Below are 14,407 nucleotides of genomic sequence, written 5' to 3'. Positions count from 1 at the left end.
TGGCGAGAGTTGCATGATTCTGTTAAAATACTGAAAACCACTGAGTTGCTATGTGAGTTTCACCATATGTAAATTGTATCTCTATAAAACTGTCATTTTTAAAAGTTAATATTTATAAAGATGAATCATCAAAAAATGGTGATTTATGTGCAGTGGATTCTATTTGAGATGCTTGGTGTGTAATCCTTTAAAAATTTTAAAGGAGGTCAGACACCACGCAGCTTTAGTCTTCCTGGATAGATGAAATGTTACTCTTTTCAGCCCAAAATACGTTAATCCAATGTTTCGTAATTGAAGCTTCTTATTGAAAAAGCTGGTTTGCTACCCCATGAAGGAAGAACATCGTATTCCCAGTTTCTCAGTTATTCTTCTTAAAATATCCCTAACTCAGGATGAGTGTCATGAAATGATTTCAAAAGAGCACCTTGCCACCACCTAGTAAGTAACCAATAACTAATAAGCTCTCCCCTGTAAAACAACCAAATATTCATGGCAGACAAATCAACAGAAAACATTTTATTTTTAATATTCTTCAAGTAGCCTGACTGGGCGGTGGCGCAGTGGATAGAGCGTCGGACTGGGATGCGGAGGACCCAGGTTCAAGACCCCGAGGTCGCCAGCTTGAGTGCGGGCTCATCTGGTTTGAGCAAAAAGCTCACCAGCTTGGACCCAAGGTCACTGGCTTGAGCAAGGAGTTATCTCTCTGCTGTAGCCCCTGGTCAAGGCACGTATGAGAAAGCAATCAGTGAACAACTAAGGTGTAGCAACGAAAAACTAATGATTGATGCTTCTCATCTCTCTCTGTTCCTGTCTGTCTGTCCCTCTCTCTGACTCTGTCTCTGTTAAAAAAAAAAAAAAAAAATTCTTCAAGTAGAACTGTTCCTTGCAAATATTTTTTCCTGCCTCAGAATATATGACTATATATTAGTCATTCAGGAAATATTTAAATCCATTAGAAAAATCCAACTCTCGGTGTTATTAAAATTCCAGAAGAATAAAGAAAAACTTACATTCCAGTTTTCATTCCTAGAGGTGACTGAGATACATAACCCACTTCTCTACGAACCAGTCCTCTGGACACATGACAGTGTAGAACCCAGGCTGAGTTAACTGCGGCTGACCAGCAGAATCTCAGTGTTGCCAATCGAAAGAATTTGGAGGCTACCAAAATTCAGCAAGCTAACAAAGCTAATGATTTATGACAGGACACTGATCATTTCTGGGTTCCAGGCCCTAAAAATAACTGAAAACCGTACAGTAATCACAGTACAGAAGGGACTCGAGAAGCTGTCTGACCCTGTGGATCTCGGATTTTGATTTAGTCCACAGAAACTCTTCCTCAACTGCGGCCAAGTAGAAAAATAATGACAATGCTGCAAGTTTTTCCCGGATAACAAACTTTCCTTTGTTCTGAGATCATATTTGGGAAGAAATTGAAATAAAAATTATAAAGAGTAGTTGTTTGGGTTTAGAAAAGTGAATTGGAACCAGACTAGCAAACCTTGGACCCACAGATAAGATACAGCATGTGTCTGCGTGTGCGTGCCTGTGTGCTGCATTAGAAGCACTCTCCAGAGCCCCGGACACCTCCCTGGGGTCCTCTCTCCTGCCACCCTGTCCGGGAAGCACTGCCTAGTCCTTGTCCTCCCGTTCCGCCCCCACTGCCTTCTCAGTCCCTGCAGCCTGAACTTTGTCCTTTGTCTTCATCCTTCCCGGAAGCTGGTTATACTGAAGTCTCCAGGGACTTCTCAAGTTTGAAACCCAGGGTGCTTATCTTACTGATTTACAGAGTAATTAACATTCCTAGCCACTCCTGTTGGAAGCTGAAATTCTTATTTCTCAGGTCTCTCTGTCTTCGTCTGCTCCACATGCTTTTCTACCTTTCCCTCTCTCAATCTCCCTCCCTCTCTCTCTCTCTCTCTCTCTCTCCCTCCCCCTTTCTCTCCCTCCCTCTCTCTCTCGCTCTCCCTCTCCCTCTCTCTCTCTCTCTCTCTCTCTCTCTCTCTCGCTCCCTCTCAGTAGTCAGGGTTCTTCAAAGCTCTCTTCTCTCCTGTCTCACTTAGCATGACAACCCCGCCAACCCTAGTAACCTCATCGGCGCCATGACTTCAGTCCACCAATGCTGTGAAGGAGACCTCAGTCCTGGGCCTCAAATCTGTATCTCTGTCCATCTCTGGACAGCTCTGTCCAGAACTCTAAAGAATCTGAGATTTTATTTACTTTCAGGTTGTCAGGTTAGCCTGCCAGAGTTTCAAGGATGCTGGTAAAGACACAAGACGTCTGAGTCAGAGATAAAGGGCAGTGTATTACTCACAGTGATAACGGCACCCAGGATATCAGCATTTTTGTGCTGTTTCCTGGGCCCCGGTTCCCACAGGTAAAGTGGAGGAGGTCCAGTGAATCTTGCACGTGGAACGCTTCACCCTGGGGGAGAGGAACCCTGCGCTTGGGGCATGGAATCTTTCCGAGCGAGCAGGAGCCTGCTCTTGGCTGCACAGGGAGACACAGCCTTTTTCTTCGAAACTTGTTCGGTTTCCTTCCAAGGCCCTTGGCTATCCAGACACCCCTGAGAAGACAGTTTGACCTGAAGGGCAGACTGAGGCCCTTGGCTACCCAGACACCCCTGAGAAGACAGTTTGACCTGAAGGGCAGACGGAGGCCCGGAGGCCGGGGCAGCGTCATCTTCTGGGTCTGTTCCTTCCTGTCTTCCTCCTGAAAGGAATAGTTTTAGGTGATTTTAGTAACAACTGAAATGTTCATCTTATAAAAAGTGACAATACTAGAAAGTCAGGAAGAACCAGAGCCCTGGGAAAGGCGTGAAAACTAGGCTGACACAATATTCCTCGCTGTGTGAAAATGTAGACATGGTGTTGGTCGTTTGGGCAACCGTTGTTCATAGACTGACCATGAACCTGCAAATCAAGGGGTCAGAAAAATGCGGAAAACAAGGAAATGAGGTGAGCTTCACGTACTAGCCCTGCTGACGTTGAAGCCAAACTGAAGCGCGCACTCCAGCGAACCCCCCTTAGCTCACTCCCACAGGGGACCTCTGTTGACGCCTGCTCAGTGGATACTGGGAATTCAAACACGGACACTTCCTGGTCCTCCAGGAGCTCACAGAATAGAAACAGGCCGGTTGCCCGTGTGACCAGGCTAAAGGCGAGGCCCACTGCCAGCCGTGAACTGAGGCCTGGAGCGGAGCAAGCCACAGACATCCTGCCGGGCGCCGTGGGAGGCTGTCTGTGGGCCATGCTGCGGACCGTGGTGGCTTCATGGCAGCGCCGTGCCCACTGCTTGGGAGAACAGCCCCTGACCAGGTGGTCCCTGTGACTGCACAGGGCACGTCCAGACAGCCGTCCTCGGACCCTGGTGTTGGCGAGCAGCCTTCCTGCGGAGCCAGGATGTTCCTCAGAGGTGGACGATAGGAGAGACCACAGTTTCGCAAGTAGCTTCATTCTCGGATGGAGATACGGAGCGACAATGGCGTTATCAGCCTGTTCGCTGTTAGCTACGCCTGGCCAAGGGGCAGTGGGACCCCGAGCCACAGGTAGCCAGCCGATGGGCCCGCCTCCTTGGCCAGGGTGGATCTGGATAACAGGTCACTCCTGACTTTCTCTTGGCCAGCTAAGGACGTGTCCGTCTGCCCACGCCAACACCCCGTGGTGCATGTGATCAACGCCGGAGGCGAGGTAGAAAAATGTCTTCCACAAGACTGGGAAAGAAGGTTATGACATCCCCGGGACGGGCCCAGGGCCAGGTGGGAATGTGGGGCCCTTGCTCGAGCATCACTAAGAATTCAGTGACATCAGAGCAGTAAGTCAGGCTTGGGGCCCCTCTGAGCGTGGTTCCCGTGGGCTGCACAGGTCCCACACCTGTGACACCGGCGCTGACCCTGAGACCTCTTTCCTGGGCTGGGGCTGGGTGCCGTGGCCCTGGTCTGCTCTGCGGTGTCCTCAGAGCCATGTGGAGACTGTCCTTGGTCCTGTGGTGGAGATGGTGTGGGATGCTGGTGGAACAAGGAAGAAGGCCCCTTTGAGTTGAGAGAGGGGCTGGGAGCTAACGATCAACTTGCCCAGGACTCATCCTTGCCGAGTCGCCTCCAGAGCTGGAGTTGGCCTCCCGTGGACAGACCCCCGGGCTCAGGGCGGTGCTACGGACACTGGCCGCGGCCAAGTGTTGAGGCCACACAGCCAGTCCTGATGGGAGTGGTCAGGGCCGAAGCCCCTGTCCCCACACTATGAAGCTGCAGCTACAGGAGGGCCTGCGGCATGCGTGGCCACCAGCCTGGGCGGTTCCCTCCCCCAGCCCCGCCTCAGGCGTCAGAAGCAGGCGAGCACCGCAGGCTGGGGAGACTGGGAGCAGAGGGGAGGAACCCACCGCACCACCCGGCCTCTGCCACCCACTGTGGACACCGGAACTGGACGCGGGCGAGCCACAGAGGAGAAGCTTCCAGCTGCAGGAGGGTCTGGGTTTGGACCACTCTCTGCATCAGGCTCACGGATCAGACTGGAGGTTTGAGTGCCCTCACAGGGACAGAAGAGCTGTGGAGTCTGCTCCAGATCGCACCCAAGAAGCGAGGAGAACAAGCGCACAGGGGGCTGCGCGAGCCGGGCGGGTGGGGGAGCAGGGCTGAGTCTGCCTGCCCCCCCTCCGTCCAGACTGGACAGTAACCCACACCCGCTGTGTCTTAAAGGGGAGCTTCTGACACTGCCAGCCTGTGCAGTTTCTTTTCTTTTATTTCACAGTCGTTTATCTTTCTCTAAACATCACACGGGGGGATGCAAACACACACGTTTGCAGAGCACGGGGTCTGAACATGGACGCAGGCTGTCCTGCTGCTCCAGTCAGTTCCGGGACTTGGGCGGCCGGCGGGGTCTCAGCAGGGCCCTGAGCTGCAAGGGAAGCGACAGTTCATCGGTAGAAACTGTGAGGGGGTGACCTCACATCCTTCTGCGTTGTCATGTCGGGGAAGGATGGACTCCAGAGAGCAGCGAGAGTGTTTAAGGAAGGAGTGACATCAGGTGTGTATTTTCCTACGCGGAGTCTAGCAGAACTTTAGACTGTTGGTAAGATTGGATATAGGGAGGTACGATTCCAGTTGCCCTGGGGGGGGACAAAAGTGAGGGGCGGTCGTGAGAGAGCGAGCTGTGAGGTTATCGGGAAGCCAGGTCTGCGACGTAAGGAGAATAAATTGTTAAAATTTCTAAAACGTCAGGGATTCCTTGCAGAGACAGTCTAATGACAAAAACAGATGAAAGCAAACCTCTGCTCTGGAGTGCACTGTTCACGACACGCCTCCTGTCCTGTTGTGACCGATGGTGTGGTCACCACCGTCCGGTCAATTCCACGAGCGATCTGTGCTCGTGTGGCCTTAGGAACTATTGGGTGCTGATGTTTGTTTGTTCAGACTCGTTTGCTGCCTTTTCTCCTTCTGAGTTTGAGTACTGTGCGAGAATCTGGCCCATTCCAGTGTAGAAACACTGATGTGAGCCCCGTGTCCGTGACTGCTCCCCACTGTCCGCACTCAATAAACGTCTTGAATAAATGAGCAGCGTGAGGTCCCGCCAGGAGCACTGGGCGCTTGTCCTCGCCCCTGCCCGGTGGCTGTGGAAGGGGAAGCCCTTCAGTTCTCTCCATTTGTCCAGTGAGGACCTCCACTACAGGGTCTGTTTAAAGTGTCCCCAGATTCCCGACTGCTGTGAGTGACAGCGTCGTGTTTCCTCCGCTACCTGCTCCCCGTCAGGGACTGATGTAAAGGACAGGGTCACAGGTCCTCCGCTGTTCCCTCCGGGACCCTCCTTCAGACGCCCAGTCACTACCAACACCAGCTTGGACAGACAGCACAGTGGGACCAGACATGACAGGGTCCTGGCTGCTGCCCTGGACACTGGCAACAGAGAGGTGCCAGGTGCCCAGGAGAGAGAAAGCCGAAGCTCCGGCAGGTGGGAGGACTCGCTAAGTGGGTCGAGGTAGAGCCATGCCGAGCTCAGCACTCACCTCACCACGGCACGGCAGCCTCCAAGAGGCCGCAGACAGTGGGCACTGTCATCACCCCGTGATATGTGAGGGACCACGACCACGGAGGCTGTCATTTGTCTCAGAGTCACGAGTATTCGGAGGGCCTGGATCCACCACCCACAGGCTGGCTCTGAAGGCCCCCTGCCCAGACTGCCTCCCTGTGCTGAGTGGGGCAGTGACAGGCAGCTCCTCAATTATATCTAATTAGGAGACAGGAAGCTTATCTCCAGAAATGACGTTTACACACCAGTTTCCCAGGGACCTGACCCTGCGTGAAGACAGAGACATCAGCAGGTGGCTGTTTGGGTTAACAGGTGCTGCTTCTCCGGTTCTGTTCCGTGACCACACAGAACCTCAGAAAGTCGTCATCACTTTAATCAAAGCGACTGCGTTCATACCTGTCACACAGGACTTAATTATAGAGCTAGTTCCAGATACGTGAAGATCTGGGCACTGGGACACTGCGGCCTTATCAGGGTACCAGCGAGGACCCTGGGTCTATCGGTGTACCGTGCATGCTCCCCCTGGGTCTATCGGTGTACCGTGCATGCTCGCTCCCCTTCTTTTCAGCAGTAACCAATCAGCTTCTGCGCTTGGAATTTTCCTGAAGGTGTTACATAAACAAACATATCCCTAATCCCAATAAAAACTTACCATTTAAAAATTTTTGAAGATTCGGGTTGCCATTCTTTGATGAATACAGGACTCAACACTTTAAAATTTTTATTTCGTCCATTTAGGAAAATTAGAAAATTTTAATTAAAAATTTTCTTTCAAAACTATGTATAGAATTAGAATCTGAAGAACAAACTATACAAAGGTCTCATAAATACACAGACTTGTTATTTATGAGACCTTTGTATTTTGTTATTTCTTTCTTTCTTTCTTTCTTTTTTTACAGAGAGAGAGCCAGAGAGAGGGAAAGATAGGGACAGACAGACAGGAATGGAGAGAGATGAGAAGCATCAATCATCAGTTTTTCTTTGCGAGACCTTAGTTCAGAGGTCGAGAACCTTTTTGGCTGAGAGAGCCATGAACGCCACATATTTTAAAATATAACTCCATGAGAGCCATACAATATGTTTAACACTAAATACAAGTAAATGTGTGCATTTTTTGTAAGACCAACACTTTTAAAGTACAATAAGTCTCTGAATTCTTTTTAATAACATTGTTATGTTGTTGCTAATCAATGATGAATAAAGTACTTCTTACCATTAATGCAACTTCTGGTGCTGCATGGTTTTGCTGATGGCTTTGTAGTCTGGTTGGTACGTGGTGAGGTTAAGCTTCATGCAGGCATTGAGACTTCCATCCATTAAATGTGATCATAGGTTGGTCTTAATGTTCTTTAGATGTGAGAAAGACTGCTCACATGAATACGTAGAGCCAAACATTGTCAGTACAGCAGTACTCACACGCTGCAGTGTGTGGTATGTGACGGGAAGTGCATTCCAAGTTTTGACAATCAGCTGGTCCGCGAGTTGAAGTTTTTTCATTTCTCCCCACTTGTGTTTGCTCACAAACTCTGCTTGCTGTCGTGCAAGTCTTTCCAAATCTTCATTCAGTGACTTGAACTTATTCACCCACATGTCTGAGGCATTCAGGTCAGCAGTTTGTAGCTCAAAATCTCTGACAGAGACACTGGGGATGTAACTCAGGTCAGTGCTGTCCACTGCACACTTGTGTGGATGGGTGATGAACTTAAAAAGACGAGCACGCTCACGAAATTCTCCAAAGCGCGCTTTGAATGACTGCAGGAGATTGGATGTGAAGCCCGCTAGCTGCTGGAGATCAAGATGTTGAATAGGGTCACTTGCTGTGCATGCATCTTTAAACTCTCTCAGTTTTTCAAAGTGTAGTAAACGACCTGTTTCAATGTAGATGATGAAGAGTTTCAGCTTGTTTTCAAATGCAAACACTGCTTGTTGAAAGGATAAGACTGTATTTTGCCTTGCATTTTCACATTGAGCTGGTTCAGATGTTCAGTCATATCCACGAGATGGTAGAACTTCAGGAGCCACTCAGGGTTGGCTAACTCAGGATGCTTGATGTTTTTCATTTCAAGAAAAGTCTGGATTTCGCTCAGAGAAGCCGCAAAACGGCTGAGCACCTTCTTTCTTGACAACCAACGCACATTGCTGTGCAGAAGCAGACCAGGATAATTATTCCCAACTTCATCCAGCAGTGTTTTAAACTGGTGATCATTTAAAGCTCGGGCAACAATGAAGTTGACCACCTGAATGACCAGCAACATCACCTCACCAAGCAGCTCGCCACACATCTGAGCACAGAGAGCCTCCTGATGTAGGATGCAGTGAAAACTTAGGATGAGTCTCTTTTCATGTTCACGAACAAGCGCTATGAATCCTCTGTTTTTCCCCACCATGCACGGAGCACCATCAGTACACACCGAAATAAGTTTATCCATCGGTAGATTTTTTTCTTTAGCGAACTCTGTGAAAGACTTGAATAAATCCTCCCCTCTTGTATCTTTCGTAGGCAAAACAGCAAGACTTTCCTCACGTAGTGTGTCACCAACAGCATACCTTGCAATCACGCTGAACTGGGATAAATGGCTTATGTCTGTTGACTCATCCAAAGTGAGAAAAAAGAATGGTGCTGCATTTATGTCCTTCACTTGTGTTGCCTCAATTTGATTTGCCATCATGATGGTACGATCGTGAACAGTTCTTGCCGACAGAGGCATGTCTTTTATTCATTTGATTATCTTGTCTTTATCCGAAAAGTTGTCAAAAAGTTCATTGGCAACATCAAGCATGAATGTTTTGGCATACTCCCCATCTGTGAATGGCTTTCCATTTCTCACAGTTGCTAAAGCACCAGCAAAGCTAGCCAAATTCCAGTCACCTTGTTGGGTCCAAACACGGAGTTGCTGATGACTAGCTTGCACTCTGCACAGTAGCTCTTGACATGCTTTCTTCCTGCTGTCCCCTGCTGGATATTTCAATGTAAATGTAGTATGGTGTGTGTCGAAGTGCCGCTTTATATTTGACCATTTCATCGATGCAATTTTATCATTGTATATTAGACACACTGCAGAACCTGCTCTCTCCACAAAGGCAAATTCCTCTGCCCATTCCTGCTGAAAAGTATGATGCTCCTCATCTTTTTTTCTTTTAGCCATCTTCTTTACCAAAAGGATTTCTGCAATTAGCTAGTTGACTACTTGATTAAAAGGAAGGAAGTTTACTTCTTGACCTCACAACGACCTGTGTACGTTACGCATTATTCAATAAAAATTTGGTGTTGGCCCTGGCCGGTTGGCTCAGTGGTAGAGCGTTGGCCTGGCATGCAGAAGTCCCGGGTTCGATTCCCGGCCAGGGCACATAGGAGAAGCGCCCATCTGCTTCTCCACCCCTCCCCCTCTCCTTCCTCTCTGTCTCTCTCTTCCCCTCCCGCAGCCAAGGCTCCATTGGAGCAAAGATGGCCCGGGCAGTGGGGATGGCTCCTTGGCCTCTGCCCCAGGCACTAGAGTGGCTCTGGTCACAACAGAGCGACGTCCCAGAGGGGCAGAGCATCGCCCCCTGGTGGGCAGAGCATCGCCCCTGGTGGGCGTGCTGGGTGGATCCCGGTCGGGCACATGCAGGAGTCTGTCTGACTGTCTCTCCCCATTTTCAGCTTCAGAAAAATACCAAAAAAAAAAAAAAAATTTTGTTGTTGTCCCGGAGGACAGCTGTGATTGGCTCCAGCCACCCGCAACCATGAACATGAGCGGTAGGAAATGAATGGATTGTATACATGAGAATGTTTTATATTTTTAACTTTTTTTTTATTAAAGATTTGTCTGCGAGCCAGATGCAGCCATCAAAAGAGCCACATCTGGCTCACGAGCCATAGGTTCCCGACCCCTGCCTTAGTTCATTGATTGCTTTCTCATATGTGCCTTTACCGGGGGCTACAGCAGACTGAGTAACCCCTTGTGCAAGCCAGCGACCTTGGGTCCAAGCTGGTGAGCTTTGCTCAAACCTGATGAATCTGCGCTCAAGCTGGAGACCTCGGGGTCTCGAACCTGGGTTCTCCGCATCCCAGTCTGACGCTCTATCCACTGCGCCACCACCTGGTCAGGCCAGATTTGTTATTTCTGGTGGTTTCTACTTCTTGTGTCATATCTGCTAAAATGATTCGTAAGGAACTCACAGATAAGGAAAATATGTGTACATTAGCACACCTATTATAAAATTATAAAATAGTGTAATGGACCTAGAGATTACAGCGTTTTAATTGCTTCAGTATCATTCACGTATCAATATAAAGCCTTAGTCATTATCTCTGCTATGTTCCTGTCCATTGTTGGAGAAAGGCATGCGTTTCTTGCTGTCAGGGTGAGGCGGTCTGCTACTGCCCCGGACTCCCTGGGCCCGGCCTTTCTTCCTGTTCCTGAAAAGGGGATCCCACAGGACATCCTACTGTTAGGTCAGTGTTCTAGATGTTCTCAGTGAGATAACTGTCCGATATTACCTGTGATTTTTATATATGGTGTGTGTGTGTCTTCACAGGGGGCCCACTTTATCCAAGACTGTTCTTGAGCCTTCTCGACAAGAAGAAGTTGACCACAGCATTTGGAATCACCTGTTCACTCTTTGGATGGGAAAAGAAGGGGTAAATGGAAGTGTGCAGGTTACTTCTTTGTAGCTGATGTATCTATTTGATTTATACATTACTCATAAAGCCCCCTTTTTCTTTAACACTGCCTTTTTCAATTTTTTATTTATTCATTTTAGAGAGGAGAGGGAGAGAGAGAGAGGGAGAGAGAGAGAGAGAAGGGGGAGGAGCTGGAAACATCAACTCCCATATGTGCCTTGACCAGGCAAGCCCAGGGTTTTGAACCGGCGACCTCAGCATTTCCAGGTCGACGCTTTATCCACTGCGCCACCACAGGTCAGGCCATCACACTGCCTTTTTCATTGGAGAAATGAACTTAAAAAGATACAATAGCATTCAGTAAGAAGGGGCTTAGGATACTGCCCCTCAAACACCACGATGTGAGGGGGGTGCTGAGGGGAGTCCCTGCACATGGGCCGGAAGACACCCAGGAGCATTCCGTGCCAGGCAGAGAAAACGGCTTGTCTTTGTCTGTTGTCACTGATGGAGTCAACGTACTGAGGTAACGCCCACCGCTCTCAGGCTCTGTATCTGCCGAGGGCAAGACGGTGAGCAAAGAGATGAATTAGTAAAATCCTGCCCACCCTCGAGGAGCAAACTCCGGCAGCCCCGTCCTGATCTCTGTGAGATGCACCGAAAAAGATTTTTACAACACTCCCTCCCTTCTTGTACATTGTGACGCAGCTGGTCTAGGGCGTGCCTGGGTGTTGTGTTTTGTTGTTTTGTTTTTAAGCTCCCCAAGTTTTTTGGAAAGTGCAGCTACACACACACAATTGAAAAGTTGAAAATCTCTGAGCATTGTTTCTTCTCTGGGTTCTTTCATAAGTGGTGGGTTGTTTTTTATTTTTTATTTTATTTTTATTTTTTTCGTTTTCTGAAGCTGGAAACGGGGAGAGACAGTCAGACAGACTCCCGCATGCACCCCACCGGGATCCACCTGGCACGCCCACCAGGGGCTATGCTCTGCCCACCGGGGGGCGATGCTCTGCCCCTCCAGGGCGTCGCTCTACCACAACCAGAGCCACTCTAGCGCCTGGGGCAGAGGCCAAGGAGCCATCCCCAGCGTCCAGGCCATCTTTGCTCCAATGGAGCCTTGGCTGCGGGAGGGGAAGAGAGAGACAGAGAGGAAGGGGGGGGTGGAGAAGCAAATTGGCGCTTCTCCTATGTGCCCTGGCCAGGAATTGAACCCGGGTCCCCCGCACGCCAGGCCGACGCTCTACCGCTGAGCCAACCAGCCAGGGCCTGGTGGGTTGTTTTTTATTGTCGTTTGACCCAGAATGTACTTCCCAGTGTTACAGAAAAAGTAGAATTGGACCCAAAGAATGAGTGGCTGCCACCAGACACTGGAAATTCCTGCCAGTCTCTTAACTCCAGAGAAGGAGTCTGGAGGGACGATGGGCCATGTCCATGCCCCTCGGAGGAGTAGGGTTGTGGCTGACCCTCCCCACCTTCCCCTGGTGTCTGCTACAGGGAGTGTTCAGTTAGAGGCATGGCTGAGTGTCCCACTGGGGGCAGGTGACCTCATGTGTCTTATTTACAATTATAATGACTGTAACCAAATTGTATCCTATTTATTCTGGTGAATGGTAAAAATAAGTTTATAAATTTATATAAAAACAACAATCCCTTTTTATTCAGAAATTTGGGAGAGATCTAGATTTTAATATAGGCGTAGATTTATATTTAGGTAATATTGGCCAAAGCAAATATTGCAATATTAAAATAGTATTAATATTTTTTAAAAAGCAATGAAGTAAACTTCAAGTTCTTACAACACTTTTTATGTCCCATAACTCGCTTTGGTTGAAAATATAATTTGAGCCTGACCAGGCGGTGGCGCAGTGGATAGAGCATTGGACTGGGAAGCAGAGGACCCAGGTTCAAGACCCCGAGGTTGCCAGCTTGAGCACGGGCTCATCTGGTTTTGACCAAGGCTCACCAGCTTGAGCCCAAGGTTGCTGGCTTGAGCAAGAGGTCACTCTGTCTGCTGTACCCCCTTGGTCAAGGCACATATGAGAAATCAATCAATGAACAACTAAGAAACCGCAATGAAGAATTGATGTTTCTCATCTCTCTCCCTTTCTGTCTGTCCCTATCTGTCCCTCTCTCTGGCTCTCTCTGGCTCTGCCACCAAAAAAAAAAAAAGAAGAAAGAAAGAAAGAAAGAAAGAAAGAAAGAAAGAAAGAAAGAGGAGGGGAGGGGAGGGGAGGGGAGGGGAGGGGAGGGGAGGGGAGGGGAGGGGAGGGGAGGGGAGGGGAGGGGAGGGGAGGGGAGGGGAGGGGAGGGGAGGGGAGGGGAGGGGAGGGGAGGGGAGGGGAGGGGAGGGGAGGGGAGGGGAGGGGAAAGAAAAAGAGAAAGAAAGAAAAGAAAGAAAGAAAGAAAATATAATTTGAATAAAAGCTAGTTTATGAGCTACTAAGTTGCTAACGCACCATACATGGTAATGAATCTGAGAGGGCAGGACTGTCTCAGTGTGGACAGTGTGGTCTGACCAAGCCTGACATTTAAACCTCACATCATGTTTTCTAAACTATTTTATAAGTGCTAGGACACACACTCAGTGCTGAATATAGTACTGCTTTTAAAGATAGAATTTCCATCCTTCCAAATGAAGAGCTCCCAGGGTGGCTCAGATGGCATCTGGCCGATGCCCAGCCTTGGGGACCGAATGAGTGGTGGTCGAGTTAATTTGGTAGTAATCTTGAACGATGTTCATCTAGAGGTCAAAGAAATGGAAAGACTTTCTGAAAACGTCACACGATCCTGTTTAAGGATTGAACACTATCATTTACAAATAACCGCCCTCGGGAAGGAGAACTGGTGTTTGGAGGCATGGTACCGGTTAGGACACAGCAGGCCTGGGCGCCATCTGTGGTGTCTAGGGACACGCCGCCTGTGTGTTGATGGTCGTCCCCGCGAGCCTGCCCTTCCCCGGCGCAGCGGGAGGGGGGCATTGCATGTCCCCAGCTCTTCCGTGGCCGTCCACTGACCAGAGAGGGCCGACGTTCAGGGACGATGGAAGCCACCTGCTAACACGTTCCGATGCTGACGACTCGCTGCTCGCCCTGGGAGCAGGCCCTGCGGTCAGAGCACTAGCGCTTTCAGACCGAAGGCTGCGGCCCTCGGGTCACGGGGTGGAGCAGTCAGGCTGACCCTGGAGCTACTAACCCTGAACCCCTTCCAGGAGCCTCCAAGATGCTGGGAGAGGGGCCCCAGCAGTTTTCTCCATTGAATTCCATTTCACCCGCAGAGCAGAGCGAGACTAACAAAAGAACCAGTATACATCACCTGCTTCGCCACAGAGAATACAGAGGACCTGGGACATCAGCCGGAGGCCCAGGGCACCCACAAGGGAGCACCCCGGAGCCGGCTGTGGCCACCAGCGAAGCCTTGGGACCAGAGATTCTAAAATGATGTCATCATGCTCTGAGGAACACTTGACTCCTTACAGATTGAAAAATAATAGAATCAGTTTTATTGATTTACCAACAAGACGTGATTTACCACATCTATTTCATGACTTGGTTTTACAGCAGTTTTGTAAATGTGCCTTTTTTTTTTAAAATGTGTGAGTTCTTACTGTTTCCGGTCCCGAATAAAAATAGCCAGTAGATTTTGGTAAAGAAAGCTGTTGGTCTAGCATTCTTCACTGGAACCAAAAGTAACTTTCAAAAATATAAATGGGGTTTTCAGTTGGTTCTGGCTTGAACAGTGCCAGCCGCCTGTGTCCCCGTCGTTAGTGGCAACGTGCATTCTTAGGGAT

The 14,407-nt window shown here is 49.3% G+C and overlaps 1 protein-coding gene across 1 annotated transcript in view; it reads left to right on the top strand.

Annotated features, from left to right (window-relative positions):
* RSPH3 (radial spoke head 3) overlaps positions 1-10,727 on the top strand; it is a 38,327-nt gene extending 27,600 nt beyond the window's left edge. The window contains exon 9 of the mRNA XM_066248400.1: positions 10,539-10,727. The gene's annotated coding sequence lies outside the window, so the exon portion shown is untranslated. The remainder of the gene's footprint in view (positions 1-10,538) is intronic.
* The last annotated feature ends 3,680 nt before the right edge of the window (positions 10,728-14,407 follow it).

Source organism: Saccopteryx bilineata, chromosome 12 (genome assembly GCF_036850765.1).
Source record: "Saccopteryx bilineata isolate mSacBil1 chromosome 12, mSacBil1_pri_phased_curated, whole genome shotgun sequence".
Lineage (NCBI taxonomy): Eukaryota > Metazoa > Chordata > Mammalia > Chiroptera > Emballonuridae > Saccopteryx > Saccopteryx bilineata.
The sequence above is the reverse complement of the archived record's forward strand: the minus strand, read 5'-3'. Positions and strand labels throughout refer to the sequence as shown.